Genomic DNA, 14343 nt, shown 5'->3' on the forward strand with positions numbered 1-14343 from the left:
CTAGTTATTACTTATGTTAACCAAGTCGACGTCAGTATGAATCAGCTAAATTTTAGTTTTCTTTCCCCTGATTTGTTCTTAAATTGAATGATGACGTTAGGTGTCGCTGAAGCAGACGGGACTGGACGTGGCTTCTGCCTTGGTGGTGGCCGTGGCCGTGGAGCACCATCTGGGCTGGGCACTCCCACCTCCACGTGCCCTGAGGACCTCCTTTGCCCCTTCTAGTTCTGTTTCTTACACACAGAGTTTTCATGTTTAAATAAACTGGCTGTTTGGTCTCACACATGCCTTTCTGATTTCGGACTAAACTTTCACCATTTGCTTTATGTCTAATCCACGTGATACCAAATTTCATGTCATATGCTCCCCCCACCCCCACTGGCCTTCCCTCTCCAGAGCAGGGCGGTGTTGGTGGATGTGGCCCCCCTTGGGGTGCACGAACCAATAGGCTTGGTCCCGAGAGTCCTGGGTCTCTGTTACCCTGAGAAAATGTCTCCTGTTGAACTGTAGTCTTGAGAATTGAAATTCTTCTAATTTTTACCTTGAGGTCAGCAAAGAACCTGGTGTGAGAGCATTTCAGTGTGTAGGCCTTTGGGTGGCTGTGCACGCGGCCACTGTGGGCAAGCTCCCTCAGGACCCCATGCCCTTGGCTGGTCAGACACCCCGCGGTCCCCACGGAGCTGCTGAGGGTGGCCCGGGAGTGGCCGTCAGGACTCCCTCTCAGCCCCAGCCTGCGGCCCAGGTTGCCGCTGAAAATCTCCGGGGTCGCCTGCTGTCTCTGGGTATTCCATAGTGCGCTGTACGACCTCCGCCAGCACGTGACTACATCAGGGGTCGTGGGGGTCGTGGGTTCTGCTTGACCGGCCGTGGTCTTCCTTCTGGCATGGGGAGGGGATGCACCAGCTAGACTCGTGGCTGGTGTGACGTGGAGGGTGGTCAGTGGACATGGTGCTTCATTCATTTGTTCATTCATTCATTTATGTTTAAAGATTTTATTTATTTACTTATTTGACAGAGAGAGACACAGCAAGAGAGGGAACACAAGCAGGGGGAGCGACAGAGGGAGAAGCAGGCTCCCCGTGGAGCAGAGAGCCTGATGCGGGGCTTGATCCCAACACCCGGGATCATGACTTGAGCCGAAGGCAGAGGCTTAATGACTGAGCCCCCCAGGCGCCCTGGAAATGGTGCCATAATGTTACAAGAAGTTCTTGTCTCCCTTCCCCACCCCCTCAACACACACCCCTGCATCTTCACAGAAGTGAAACAAAAGCAAAACCCACACACCCAAGACGTAAAGACTGAGTCAGAAAGTTTTGGACTTTGCCCGGGCCAGTCCGTTCTTTCTTTGCTCTGCTACGTTCGCAGGCGTCCCTGCCGCGGCTCTGGAAATGCAGAAGGGAGACGAGCTCTTCCTCTTGGTTTCTAGTTACGTGGAGCCCGGACGCACACATCACGAGCAGGTACGGGGATCTGGGATCCAAAGACAAGTTAAGTGGAGACGGCAGGTGGGCAGGCTGCAAAGGTCTGCGACGTTCGAGGTGTTTCTCGTCTTTACAGCCTCACCCTGTGCTTCGTGCTGTGTGATGGGGGCCTTGGCAAGTGCGGCTCGCCGGGTAGGGGTCCCCGGTGAAGGGGTGAGAGGCGCCCCTGCACAGGTGAGGCGGGAGCAGGAGGAGGAGGGGGAGGCCGGCTGGGGAGTTACTGAGGAGAGGGAAGGCGTTGGTCTCAGGTGCTGATTTGACTGACAGGCCAGAGGAAGGGCAGACTTCAGAGCCTGTCCTGCTCTTGGCTGGGGCACCAGGAGCGAGCCCAGGACTCTGCGGAGAGGGCCGGTTCAGACAAGCCGAGGGAGGCTGGGCCTCCCCGGACGTCCCATCTTCGTCCGGAAACTGGCATTTTCCCCAGGGCGTGGCGTGGGAGGTTTGCCCTTGCTGGGTACCTGGGCTCACCTACCAGTGCTCCCTGAATCCTCGCCACTTTGTTTGACAACCTGTGTCCTCCCCGGAGTGTTTCCTGAGGGCAGATTCTGTGCCTGACCCTCTCATCTTCACCCTCAGTAGCTGGTGCTCCGCAGCGGCGGCCCCCCGACGGGACGGCAGTTCAGTGGCAGTGACTCTGAGACATGTGTCCAAGGCCTGAAGTCGGGCACTGCGTGGGGCTGGAAAGTGATGACGTCTACCTGTGCTGGGAGAGGCGTGTACATCTGTGCGTCCCGGGGCCTTGGGAGCCCCAGCCCTGGGTGAGGACACGGGCATTGCTTCCAGTTGCCCCCAGTGCTGGACGAGCAAACACCCATGCTGCAGGGGTGCGGAACAGACCCGTCCGGAGGAACACTGACCAGATAATAAAAATGAGTCCTGCACACGCCGATCCAGCCCTGGTCTTCCTCCTAAAGGGCCACGTGCTTGTGTTTCCAAACGGTCACAGGCTTCTTCATAATACTTCGCAGAGGGGGTGGGGGTTACATCAGGGCCAAGGAGAGGAATTTGTAGCACGCATACGGCTTTCGATGTGCAAATGCTTACATTTTAAAGCCTCCATATGAAAGTGAGCATTTGGCAGAGGTACTGGGACAATTGTCTTTTCCTGCTTAACTTTCAAAGAAACCGAAGTTAAGTTGTCCATATTAACGTTTGTAAAATTTTAAGTGTGATTCCCTTATTCCATAAGTGCGTAAGTGCTCGGCTGTGTACGTCTGCAGATCTCCACTCCCAGAGCGGGGGGGACCGCTGCGCCCCGGGGAAGAGGGAGGGGGAGGAGGCCCCCCGGGACCCATGCCACCAAGACAAAGGCGTTCAGGGAGCACAGGCGTTATAATCCCAAACTGTCCATCTCAGTAGGAAACGTGTTTTTCGCGAATACAAAAAGTCCTAGGCAACACTGGATGCTGACAAAGGTGTTGGTGCTTGGCAGTTAGAGAAGACAGCATTTATGCCAATGGCCAGTCTGTGGGGCTGGGAAGGCGCACGCAGGGAGACACATTCCTGTCCAGCGAGCAGGCCGTTCCGCACTTGGCGCTGGGGCGTGGCCTGGGCCATGCTGTGCGTCCGCGGGACAGAGGACGATTATGAAGGTCCCCAAGACCCCACCTGACTCGAGTGCTGGTTCAGCTCCACAGACAGCAAGGGAATTCGAGCCCCCAGATCCCCAGAGAAAGGATGGACCCAGACAGCACGGGCACCGACGTGGTCACGGCTTCACGGCCGAAAGTCTCCGGCATGGGCGCCACCAACCCGCACGGGATCTGGTCTAGACGGGGCCTTGGGAACGACCAACGTCATGCCAGCACTTTCAAGCCAAGCAGATGCTAATTCTAGGGCGTGGTCTGGTTCTGATCCCGAGCAAAACCTTTGATGTAGGAAACTGAGCGCAGGTCCCAGAGACTGTGGTCAGCCCCATGGAAATTCACTCATCAGGAGATCGGACTCTAACGCTTAGAACAGCACCAACTGGTCAACATTAGAAATCTTGAGACATACTTATCAGGATTAAAAAAGTAATAATACTAAAAATAAAATAGGGAAGGGAGACAGCATGGGGCGAATGGTGGGTGGTGCGCCGGACCCCACTGTCCCCCCCCCCGGCTGGCGGCCACTCACCCATGTGCGCCCACCCCTGCGGCCGGCCGCCCGCCGATGCTGTGGGAGCGAGCAGACCTGTGCCTCATGCAGGCAGGCTTTGCAGAGGAGCAGGAGCTCCTTGGGGCTGACAAGGATGGTCCCCAGGCTCTAGGATGGGGCCCATGGGACAGGAGGAAGTCTGCCCAGGAAGCACTGCTTTGGATGGTTGTGCAAGTGAGAAGAAACTTCTAATGTGCTGACTCATTAAAATGTGGGGTTAGCGACTTTGCAGCAACTAGTATTACCTGATGTCGTAGGTAAAAAGCAAAGTTCTTACCCAGAAGAAGCCCGGAGAGTCGACCCCTCGAGGCCGACACTTGTGATGTAGGAAATGTCAGGCTGTCCAAACTCCAGGGGTCTGTCTCCTCAAGACGCCCCAGACGGAGACATGGGGCTCCACAGGGTGCAGTTGCGATGAGGCGACGTGGCTGCCCTCATCTCCCCCACGCGGTCCTGGCCGGGGCCACGCACGTGCCTTCAGCGGCCACACATATGCGCAGTATTTGGAAGTGTGTGATTGTTCGACACGAGGTTGTCTCTCGTGAACTGGATTCCGTTTTGAACGTGGGAACATTTACCCCATGGGTTTTGGAGCTTAGAAGGGTTTTGTTAGATCCATTTCTGGTGGAGATGACCGGCCGTATTGGCCTGGCCTGAAATGGGGAGCACACGTCCCACATGTGGAGACGTCCTCCTGCTAGGGCTCCCGCCTGTCACACCAGAGACGCCGACTGGGGCGGCGAACCTGGCCCGGTTACGCTGTGTTCCCTGAGGGTCTGGGGCCCGCACCCCTCTCTCCTGGCTTTCAGATGACGTCTGACGGGCCTGGACGCGATTCTGTGCTGTGCTCACTGTTGAGAAAAATGGCCGCGACGTGAGTTTAATGCAAAGGAGAGTGGCGGGCTCTGGACCCAGGGGACCACCTGGGTCCAGAGCCCCTCGCGGAAGCCTGTTCAGTGCTGTTATTTCAAATGTAAAGGAGGGCATATCTGTGTCCCTATGCTTTGTGGGAGAAATTTAAGTTTGATAACCAAAGAATAAGTGAGAAGTCTATGCAGTCTTGACACTTATGGGATCTCGTTAATACATCTCTCTCTCATGCTTCTAGAATATTTTATTTGATTTCTGCTTCCCTAAAAACATGTTAGCCAATTTCTAATACCTCATAGCATCTCTGGGTGAGGTCTTTGCTGCTTAGAGCTGGATCCGTCTCAGCTCATGCTTGCCAAGCTTTGCATACTTTTGGCTCTTAATTTCTGACCTTATTTTGCTTGTAGCAGGCACTTTTCTGCGATGCGCGAACTCTCTGGTTGGTTTGAACCTTGATGGAATCAGAGACTTGCTCTCTCTGTTGCCAGCTCCTCGCTGCCACAAGACACAGGACGAAGTGATGGAAGGTTCTAAATTTTCTCCTTTTTCCATTGTGGCTTCTGCAAAGAGCTTTTCTCTTGGTAGGAAGGAGGGCATCGGGAAGTTAGCGTGGGCCTGATGGGTTTGCCTGGTGCCCAACTCGGACGCAACTTCAGCTGTGACTTCAATGCTGGCAGTGGGCTGGCGAGGCCACACAAGCTGGGAGTTTTTTAAGCTCCACATTGAACCATGTTTTCATTGAATACAATTACAAAAGAACATAATATCTCAAATTTTTGAGTCACAATCTTAGGCTTATTACTGTCAAAAAGCAATTACAAGCTATTTTTATGCAGAGCTCAAACATAAAATTAAAGACTCAGAAATGAAAGCGAAACATTTTTAACCATACTATCCAGTGCCTACAACATTATGTATGAGCCAAATGTGGAGCATAGAAAATATGCATATTCTGCAACCCATGGAGGGTGTTTACAGAGATAAACTGGAAGAATAATTTGGGCCAGCTGTTTGTAGTAACTTTATTTCTATGCTTGCTGATATGTTAGAGTACAGAGGAGTCAGGAGAAAAGATTGTATTGAAATGTTTAAAGTCTTGAAATAAACTAACTTTTTCCAAACGTGGTGTTTAAAGCCAGAGATGAGACCGTTTCGTAATCCATCGGAGCAACCTGGGTAGAAGGACAGAGATTTCTGGGATGCTGGGCTCTATGCTTGCCCTGGTCTCCCCGTGCGCTCGGGGTCATGGGCCATGAGAGCAGGAGCGCCGGATCCAGAGAAGGTGACCAAGACGTCTGAGCACTTGAGGCTGCCCACACACAGGCACCCGCCCGGGCGGTCAGCCGGCCGGTCGTCAGGCAGTACAGGGTATCGTCTCTGCAGAGCGGGGGCCTGTCCCTGCTGGCCCAGTGGGAGGGTCGGGAGAAGCTGGTGAGCGGGTGGGCTGAGCAGGACGGAAGGACGGCGGCCGTCTGGTACAGTGTTTGGACTGCAGCAGTTTGAGCAGGTCTTACTTTGCTGCTGCTAAGTTCTAAAATTCCAGATGCCTGGTGGGTTTGCCTTTAACATCAGGGTCTTCCCTGTGTCTTTGAGTTGACCTGTTACCGGGAAGGCCTCTTTCTCAAAGTGCTACCCTATGGTACCCACCATTTCCTCACCCTGCCTGTCAGAAGACAGGAAGAGGACTTTCCTCTGGGTTTCCGTCCCCAGAATCAACTCTGTGACATGGAGCAGCGCTCTGCTCAGTTTGGAGCAAAGGTGCGAGAGGGGAAACATCCCAGGGCGGTGGGCCCGAGTTCACGGCCTGTCGGGCAGGAGAGCATAGTTACGCATCCTGAGCCGGCAGGGGCTGGGCCTGGTCCACCACCCGTCCCGCTGCTCCCTTGGACGGGCCAGGAATGGAGTCTTTCCAAGGGAAATGTAACAGTGACTGTTGTGCACCTTGCTCCCGCAGACCCTTCACGAAGCTTCCCTGGAGTCCACTCCACGCGTCTACAAAGCCACGGCAGCGTCACCCCTGCTGTGCACCCAAGATCTCACCCACGAGGCGTGGACACATCGGTGGAGGCAAACTCTGCCTTCTGACCCTCCCTCCCTCGGGCAGTGAGGAGCCCCGATGACCCTCACGACCAGGCACATGGGCCTGCGGGTTCCACGGAGGGTTCAGAAGGCCTGTGGCCACAGGCGAAGCTGGACATGGCGTTGGGGAGCACACAGCACCGGACCTCAGCTTGGAGTCTCCGGGCTCGCCATGGGGTGAAGGTTACCCAGGACGGCCAGACCAGGGTCTCCTGGAAGCTGACGGTGACACCAGGGCTTTCCTGCGCTTCTGCTGTGCTCCCCGTCCTTGGTCTGTCTGTTCTGTGGGTCGGTGCAGATGAGACGTGCTGGGCCGTGGCGGTCCAGTGGGCTTGCCTCGGGTAGCGTGGCTCTGGACGTGCACTTTTAGAATTTAAGCAGTGTTTCCCTCCTGATTTTACAAAATGTTTGTATCGCGCGATGCTGGGAAGCCGTCTTACGTGCCTGAAAGCCTTAATGAGCACAGGGCAGCAGAAGACGGCGTCTGAGGTTCCTGATTAGGAGCAACGGGCATGGGACCAGGAGTGAGTCCGTGGCGCCTCTCGTGTGTCCTGCGTCCCTTTTGCTTTCCAAGGTGGATTTTATTCTTAAAGCTCTGGGGCTCAGGACAAGGATGGTGTCTTAACAAACAAACCCACAGACTGTCAGACCACACAGAGCGCGTGCACCTGTGGCTGCGGGCCTGGACACGCCGTGGCCCACACGTGGGACTTCATCCAACCGCGTCTTCCCTCCAGGAACATGCCAGGTGAACTCAGGGGCAGAGGCCCAGGGAGCAGCTAGAAGTCCTGTGTCCCAACACCCCCACCCAAAACACAGTGCACACGTGTGCTTCAGCCAGGAGCAGCCACCACCACGCAGATCCGCTCCAGTGGCGCGAGCAGGGGACATGCAGCGTGGGGCAGCCGGCTTGGCGCGTCTGTGCTCGCGGTGGCCGAGCTGTGCCCTGCACGCATCCGCCCGCCTTGGGTCAGGCCATTTGCCGAGCCCCGATTTCGGGTCCTTAAAAGCACCGGCAGCGCCGTTCACACGAGCGGTAACCTGCGAACAAGTACATGGATAATCACACGCTCCCACGAAGGTCTCCGTGTTCTCAGACCAATACATTTCCTGCTTCAGTGAACCGTCCTGCTGTTAATGTGTGCGGTCTCACCCCGGGTGATGGAAATACTTGCCTCTCGCCGGTGCCCATTACTATTGTTTTAGGTCACATGTATAATGCATGAGAAGAACCTGGTCGTCACACATTCCAGACAGGCCGTGCAGCGCTGCCTCCGTCGGCCATGGCCACCCCAGCCAGGGGGAGGGAGAGAGAGCCGGGGTTTGCCTTCGTTTACCCCAAGGGCAGCTTATGGTGACGTAGCACACGCGTGACGTTCACCCACGGAGCGTGGCGAGTGCGTGGTTTCGGCGCACCCACCGGGGCGTGCGGCTGTCCCTGCACCCTGCTGCCGCGTTCTCAGACCCGTGTCCTTCGGCGAGGCCCCAGGACACAATCTCCCAGCCCCTGACGACCACCGCTCGCTCTCTGCCCATGCATCGTTCCAAGAAACGGAATCATGAAACGTGTGATCCTTCTGCGAGGGACTCCGTGGCTTCGCGTCACGTTTTCCCGTTGGTGTGCGTTGTCACGCCTGCGTGCTTGGTGCCTCCCCTCTGCTGGCGCCGCTCCTTCGGAAGAACACGGTATGTATGATGCGCCACTTCCTTATCCACTCACGAGCCCCTGGACTTTTGGTTGTTTTCACATTTTGGTTCCTGTGAAAAATGATTCTTGTCCTAGTTTTTCTAAGTATTTAGAGTGAACGTAAAGGCGGCATTGTAGAGTCTTGAAGCTGGGTGACCCTGTGTCCTTAGGCCGGAGTGAAGTGGTCTGATTACCAGCCAGATGTGCTGGCGGCGGCAAGGTCTCCTGCTCAGTACTATCTTTCCTTCCTGTGACTGGCTGATCTCCCTGAAGTAATGCCAGGGCTGGAGACGCTCGATCAGGAAGCCCTGCAGAATCAGGTCACGGATCTGGAGAGCGGAGCCAAGGTCCCTTCTCTGCCCAGCCCTAGGGACCGGTGGGCTATGGACCTGGGGCTTCTGTCCATGGGTGGGCCACCGACGGCCTCCGCTTTGGGGTTTGCATTCTGGGGTCAAGGAGTGAGGTGAGTCCTAGCAACATCACCATGGCACTGTGACGTCCCCGAGGAGTCACGTGCCCTGGGGTATTGCACGTCCTGTTGCCGGTTTTGATGCGTGTGCTGTGGCGTTCGAAGTGACGGGGAGAGGACAGCTGGGGTTTCAGGAACGAAGTACAGCCCGTGCCCTGTGAGTCTGCAAGCACCCCCTGTTCTGTCCAGCCATGGGCTTTGCCAAGCTGTCCCCCTGCCCCTTGATGTGGAAACTGAGGCCCCAACAGGTTCTCGGTCCTCCAGGTCAAGAACCACAGCTGTCCACACGTCTGAGGCGGACTAATATTCTCTCTGTCTCTCTCCACGGCCCCTCGGCGGCGCACACGCTGCTGTCTCCGCATCTGGGCTGCGTGCGTGTGCGGAGTGCAGGGCCTGGCGCACGGAGGAAGTCCTGTACGAGCTCACTTGTTCGTGGAGTTGAAGAGCCTTGGGCTTCCAGAATCGGGGGGGGGGTCCCCGGGCTGGGGTTGGGGGCAGACGCCGATACAATGTCCGTTGTGAGAGGATGAGTTCTAGACCCCAGCGCGCAGCACGGTGGCTGCGGTGACACCCACTGCACACTTGACACTTTCCACGAGAGCAGCTCTCAAGCGCGTTCGTGCGCCCCGCCCGGCATTCGAACACCGGGGGGTGTTCCCAAGCGTCCCCGTGGGGTCGTCTCACCGCGGGTACGTGTTTCAAACATCACATTGTGCACCGTTAACTCATATGATCGTTATTTTTTAAATGCCGGCATTTGGCCCGGGAGAGGCGCGGCACGTGTGCAGGTACTCAGCTGCGCAGGGTTTCGGACCGTCCCCGTGAGGACTGACGGCGAATCCCTCAGATGCCGTTGCAGCCTGTGGGGCTCTTATATGACTTCTGTGCTCAGACCGATCGGTCCGGCTAGTTGATGGAATTCTTTTCTAATATCGCGGAAAAGGAGCAGAGGCTCTGAAGGTGTGGAACTTGCCCTGTGCCTGTCGCCCCCGCGAGTGTCCACCAGCACCATTCAGACACGCTTGCGGAGGGCTCTTGGGTGTATTTTATCGTTTTTTAATGCTCTGAGAGTTGGTAATTTGGGGCCAATCTGAACAAACCAGAAGCTTCCTTCACTGGGCCACTCATTTTAAACATGAGAAACCTTTGTATTAACTAGCTGGTTCCTTCCGTATGTGACGGGACTAGGGCTGTGAGATTGCATGACCCACGGCGAGATGAATGCTCGTTGTGACAAGTTCACAGGTGCCTCAGACACCGAGGGAAGCAGGGGGAGAAGGCTGTACAGCCTGGCCTGGTCCTCGGGAGGATGACAGCAGATACCGCAGAATTCAGACGCTGGAGAGGGGCAGTTCTTCTCCGCTCTACCCTGTGCTGGCCGGACAGATCCCGGCAGGTGCACAGGCTTCCTTTCCAAACGGAGTTTGCCACCCATCAGAGTTTTTGCTTGTTTGTTTATTTTCTATTTGGACTTTTCTTTTAGTTGAAGAATAATAACATGCATATATAGAAGAGTGAGCAAAACATCAAAGCATCGGTCAACTGTCCAAAAGTTGAAATCCATTTAACTACCACCTAGGTGGGGAGACGATTCTAGAAAATGTCTTCATGGCTTGAGCGCCATCTTTGTCTTCCTGAAAGGTAAGCGCTCTTGTCCCTCTACAGTCTGTTGTAGTTTCGTGAGGCTTTGAACTTTATAAGCTGGACTGAGATAGCGTGCATTCTGTTTTGTTTGGCTTCTTTGTTCAACTTTGTGATGACCAGACTCACCTCTGTCACCAATTCACTATAGGTCATTCCCTTTCAATGCCATGCAGCATTCCTCACATGGGAAGAGCGTGACGTCCCTTTCCGTTCTATTGATGGGCATTTGGGTCATTCCCCACTGTTTGCCTCTCAGGAATATGTATGGTAGGGTCAGAGCTCACAACCGAGTTACCAGGAGTGACATACAGGAGGGGACAGGGCTTTGGCCCTCAACACTTGTGCACCTGAGGAAAGGGTGTCAGAATGTTGCTGCTGCTGTCCTGGATCCAGAGCCTGCCATCAGCCGGATGGTGTGACATGGGGACCGAAGGATGAGGGCAACTTCCACGTCCAATTTGGAAAGCAGAAGGATAGACTCAGACCCAAATGGTTTCCCACCATCTCCAAGCCTCCAACTTTGCCACGCAGATGACCTTGGAGAAGTGGGACCCTTTGTTGAAGGCTCAGAGGATGAGAGAGGAGGTCAGCTGGGCTGGTGTCCAGGCTGTCCAGCTGTAGCCATGGTGACCAAGGGACCTAGCAGCACTGTGGCCTGCCTGACAGAGTCAAAGCAACCCTGAAGACATGTCTGTCTTCTGCTTATGGATTTTGGAGCTCTCTGTGCATCGCAGGTATGACCCTTTCATTCGCGAGTGTGTTGCAAACATCTTACCGTGTGGCTTACATTTTCATGACATTAATGGCTGTTTGGCGGACGGTTCTTTGTTTCATTGTCACTCAAATTCTCAGGCTTCCTCTTTGCAGACAGAGTTTCATATTCTGTTTAGGATAGCTTTTCCTATTCCGAGATAATGGGGTTTTTAAAATACAATCTTTTAGAGGTTTTTATTCTTTGCATTTTTGTATTTATATCTCGAATCCCTGGGAAATCGTGTGGTGTGAGGCAGGGCTCTGTGTTGTTTTTCCGCCTGGAGACATGAATGGCCAGACCCCCTGCTGGCTTTGTCGATCACTCTTCAGCATCACACTCGTCAATAATCAATGCCTGTTTATGGGTGGGCCTGTCTCTCAGTCCTTCTTCTGATCTACTGCTCTGTCTGCCTTTCTTGTTTTTAACATCACATTGTCTTCATTACTGTCTTTGGATAAGATGATCTCTTCCAGAGCAGGTCTTTTCGCCTTGTTCATAGCCTTGAGTGTCCATGTATGTTTTAGAATGGATTTGTTGTCTTCAATTCTCCATTTAGACTTTAATTGGGGTTGCATTGAACTTAGAGCAACTTGAGGAATTTGAGAATTGACATCTTCGTGTAGGGAGTTTCCCCATCCACTAAGTGGGTGTATCTCCTCATTTACTTCGTTCTGTAATTTTTTCTAGTAATGGCTTGTTGGTGCCTTTCCTGGTGAATGTAAGAGTGTGCACATGTGCAGAGGTAGAGAGCATGAATTTACTAGATTTATTTCTAATCCTAGGTAGCTGCGAAGCATTTGGTACATTTGATGCTAATATAAATAGTGGTTTTTTTTTTTTTAACTAAGCTGAATCTTAGTCAATGTTCCCCATGTACCAGAAAATAAGGTGTAGTTTACAGTTGTTGTACAAGTGAAATTTGTTGTCTTGTTCTAATGTGTAAAAAGAATCTACCTCCTCCATGTTTTAACCATTCTTCCTCTCAGTTATTGAACAGGAAGAACTCACATCTATTATAATTATGGGTTTGTTCGTGTGTTTGCTGGTAACAACTTCTCCTGGTTTTTGCTTACCTGGGAACGTCTCTATTATAGCACCTTCCTGATGCTTCTCTGTGCTGGGTACAGATGTCCGGGGGCCAGTCTATCTTTTAGCAATTTGAAAATATCTTTTCACTGTCTTCTGGTTTTAATTGTTTGTTTTGAGGAGTTAGCTGTCATTCTAATGCTTCTTCCTTTGGATACAATATGCCTCTGTTTCTCTTACTGCTTTTAAGATTTTCTCTCTTTTTAAAAAGCAAGTTTACATCACCTGGGTGGCGCAGTCGGGTGTGCATCGAACCTTGATTTCGGCTCAGCTCATGATCCTAGGGTCCTGAGATTGAGCCCAGCATCGGGCTCTGTGCTCAGCAGGGAGCCTCCTTGAGACTCTCTCTCCCTCCCTCTGCCTCTCCCTCTGTTCTCTCACACTCTCTCTCTAAAGAAAAAGGAATTTTATTATAATGTGTTTATATGTAATTTTATATTCCAACTGGTGTTCCAAGGACTTCTTGAATCTCTGGATTAACATCTTTCAGCATTTGATACTCTTTTCTGTTCTTATCTCCCCATACAGAGCCTCTGGAATGTGTTTACTTTTACTTCTTAGATTCCAAATATACATAGGACAGCCCACTCTAATCTATCCATTTCAGATTTCCTCTTTATTTTCCATTCTTTTATCTCTCCATGCTTTATCCAGGATGCTTTCTTCTGGCCAATTTTCTAGTTCACTAAGTCTCTCTTCAACTAGATCATATGACAATATCCGATCTTGTACCTGACAGTATCTGATAATATCAATCTGATATCTTATCTTCAGCTTATCTACCTTGTATCTATATCTGAATTTTAAAGGTTGTCTTCTCTATTCTTCTACAATTTTAAGCATTGTCACCCCCCCCCCTTGTATCTTGGTCTCTGGCTGTGCAGACTGTGGCTGTGGCCAGAGGTTCTCTGTGGTTCTCCCCTCCTTTCTCTGTCCTGGGAGTCAGGGCCACCCCTGACTTGCTCTGACCAGTAGAACCTGGGGGAAGTGATGCTGCGTGAACTCTGAGCCTGCACCTTCACATGTCCCACCCTCATGCCGGAAACCCTCTAGCCACCGTGAGAGTAATCTGATCAGACTGATGAAGGATGAGGGGCCATGTGGAGAAAGGCCCAGGCATGTGAGCACTTCCACTGACCTTGTCCTCCTGGAGAGGGTTCCAGACATGAAGGAAGGCCCAGCAGAGGACAAGTGAGTCTGGCTGGGACCAGGCAAACTGCCACCTGAGGTCGTCCTGACCTGTGGGGCTAAATAAACCTGTTCTTGTGTTAAGCCTTGGTGTGTGAGATGGTTTGTTGTATATTTCTCTGTTTAAATTCTCAACCATTAAAAAAAATCTTTAAATATACTGGTAGTGTCATTTAATCTATTTACATTCTATACTCAGATACTCAGAGTCCTTGTGGGCATGGTTGTACTGCACATCTGTTCTCTTACTTTTGGTCTTGACTTGATGATTTTGCTTATGATTGGTATAATGATGGACATGGCATGAGAAAAACTTCGAAATATTTTGAGGATTATGATATCTTTTTTTAGACTACATTTGCCTCTGGGGGGCAGTTACAGATCTTGTGGGAACCTCTCCGTCCAGTTTCACAGGTCTAGAGTCTATGAAACTTGCCTTCAGTAATAGGGTTAACCCTTTAGAATCCCAACCCAGAGTGTAGGGCCTTGACCAATCTTCCCTTTCTTTTTTTTTTTTTTTTCGAATTTATTTATTTTCAGAAAAACAGTATTCATTACTTTTTCACCACACCCAGTGCTCCATGCAAGCTGTGCCCTCTATAATACCCACCACCTGGTACCCCAACCTCCCACCCCCCCGCCACTTCAAACCCCTCAGATTGTTTTTCAGAGTCCATAGTCTCTCATGGTTCATCTCCCCTTCCAATTTACCCAAAAGCACATACCCTCCCCAATGTCCATAACCCTACCCCCCTTCTCCCAACCCCCCTCCCCCCAGCAACCCACAGTTTGTTTCGTGAGATTAAGAGTCACTTATGGTTTGTCTCCCTCCCTATCCCATCTTGTTTCATGGATTCTTCTCCTACCCACTTAAGCCCCCATGTTGCATCACCACTCCCTCATATCAGGGAGATCATATGATAGTTGTCTTTCTCCGCTTGACTTA

General features: G+C 52.4%; 1 long non-coding RNA gene across 1 annotated transcript; it reads left to right on the forward strand.

The window, feature by feature from the left end:
* Nucleotides 1–1390: 1390 nt before the first annotated feature.
* LOC122902799 lies at nt 1391–12423 on the forward strand. The gene is made up of 3 exons (XR_006383871.1): nt 1391–1460; nt 6445–8255; nt 10209–12423. It is a non-coding gene; the product is annotated as an uncharacterized LOC122902799 (long non-coding RNA).
* Nucleotides 12424–14343: the final 1920 nt, after the last annotated feature.

The sequence above is a fragment of the Neovison vison genome, chromosome 3, assembly GCF_020171115.1.
Source record: "Neovison vison isolate M4711 chromosome 3, ASM_NN_V1, whole genome shotgun sequence".
Lineage (NCBI taxonomy): Eukaryota > Metazoa > Chordata > Mammalia > Carnivora > Mustelidae > Neogale > Neogale vison.